A 2,424-nucleotide genomic window follows, 5' to 3' on the forward strand; every position below is an offset into this window, starting at 1 on the left:
TACCCTGGCCAGCAAGATCTCCGGATCTGTCCCCCATTGAGCATGTTTGGGACTGGATGAAGCGTCGTCTCACGCGGTCTGCACGTCCAGCACAAACGCTGGTCCAACTGAGGCGCCAGGTGGAAATGGCATGGCAAGCCGTTCCACAGGACTACATCCAGCATCTCTACGATCGTCTCCATGGGAGAATAGCAGCCTGCATTGCTGCGAAAGGTGGATATACACTGTACTAGTGCCGACATTGTGCATGCTCTGTTGCCTGTGTCTATGTGCCTGTGGTTCTGTCAGTGTGATCATGTGATGTATCTGACCCCAGGAATGTGTCAATAAAGTTTCCCCTTCCTGGGACAATGAATTCACGGTGTTCTTATTTCAATTTCCAGGAGTGTACATATGCCACAGAATACTGTTCCAAGGAATTTATAAATCATTTGCGATGGAAACGGCTGTTAATTGCATTGGTCTGCAGTAGCACCTTTGAGTCTTATACGACAGTCAGTTACGAAGGTGTTTGCGTGGGAAAATTTTCAAACAGATTTGTTTTGGAACTGTCTACTGGGGTTTAACGTTAGGTGGGCCTGTGAGCAATTAAGCTCAATGTCATCATAGTAAACTATTATGTAGAGAACTCTCAATCTATTATCCATATTTCATTGAACAAAAGGTGTAAGAGATAGATTTTCTGTTACAGTTTCCCATGGTTTCATCTGGTAGACGGTCACAGTCGAGCTCAAGAGCATAATTTCCGATTACATGGTAAGCACTAGAACTGCATTTTGAAGTGATTTGTAGGTGATTCGTCACGTAAATTATAAGTTATTTATGTTATACATAAGACGTCTGACATTTCCAGTGGATTCCTCAAGGGAGACAGATGTGAGTGATATGTGAAATATGCTCCTAACAGACTGGTGGGGTTGTGGGACCTTAATTAGCAAGGATACATGCTCCCATAAGATTTCTAAATCATTTTCTGATGAATGACCGTATTATTCCTCCAACAATGGTACATGTTCAGGAAGTCTTTCTGCTAGTCAAGTTACCAAGTGGCAGGAGATGTGATGTGCAAAAACGTGTGTGTGATCTTGGTGGAAGTTCAAGTTATTCGAGGTCATCAGAAGTTTAATTTATGAAGGCTGCTCTGCAATATTTTAGATAAAATTTGGAGTTTGATTACTTCTTACAAAATGGGATTCTTATAGGAAATTGAATAATTTGTGCACTTCACAGTGGAGGCTATGTAACTTCATCCCATACATCTACAGGTTTCAGTAACAGTTATAGTCCTCGAAACACTGTAAACTAGATGATTAAATCACATATAGTGATAATGAAGGTACTGGCACAGTATGCATTGTTGTATGTTTACAACCGAAGATGGCGATCCAAAATTGCGATCCATGACATAGACGAAGCATCATCAGAGAGGTACCACTTCCAGACAGAAAAGAATTACTTATACATACAATAGTAAGTATTAAACGATTCCTCTTGCTCAGTATTTATTTTCTGTTATGTGTGTATGTGTATATTTTTCATGATTTTATTTTATTTCTTCCTTAGCACAACGGCGCCCTGGCATATCCGATGCAGTGCTCGATACATCTGAGCAGCAACAGAAATCAAGTAAGCACACACACTGTTTCCCTAATGCAGAACTTGATACATTATGGCAGGACACAGAATTGTTTCTGGACTTCGAGTTGCCTATATGTCAAACATACATACCAATCAACATGCCATGAGCATTGCATAGTGCATATGATACAGCAGAGCAGAAATCATTTCAGCACGTGGAACTGTTTGCATGCATCGAGTTTCCACTATAACCGATGTCTGCACCATTTTTCGAGCTGTTGCCACAGTTTAATACAGCTATGAAAGTGATATTATTCGCTGTAATGTGCAAGTTGAAAGCAAGTGACAGTATATGTGTAGCTGTAGGGATCTCCTCAGACCATGTGTTAAACGTAATGGTAATTTCTGAAAATCTACGATGTAGTGACATGAAAGTAATGCATTCAGACTATGAATGGTATCGATTGTATTACAGTTCAAAACAAATAACTACAATGTTCAACGCTCAAACACCTGATGTGCTACTAGATTGTCGTATAATGTGTGGGGGACTATCCAAGAAAATTAAAATATTCAACAGCGAGAATACTTCATAGTGCACCCGCCTACAGGAATCTGCATGTACAAACTTCATGTGTGCTAGTTCAACCACCCAGAGCGCGGCGTATGAGCGTTTCGAATGGTGCTCACATTTGTATGAATTTTTTGGAAACATCTGACGCATGCTCAGAAAGCTTACTCATCAAAACACTTCAGATGAAGTCTTCGCTACGAATTTCAATGCGTGCTGTGCTTCAATATGCTGCATGTATGATACATCTGCAGCATCATTACCTGATGTTGGTA

This window comes from Schistocerca americana, chromosome 2, assembly GCF_021461395.2.
Source record: "Schistocerca americana isolate TAMUIC-IGC-003095 chromosome 2, iqSchAmer2.1, whole genome shotgun sequence".
Lineage (NCBI taxonomy): Eukaryota > Metazoa > Arthropoda > Insecta > Orthoptera > Acrididae > Schistocerca > Schistocerca americana.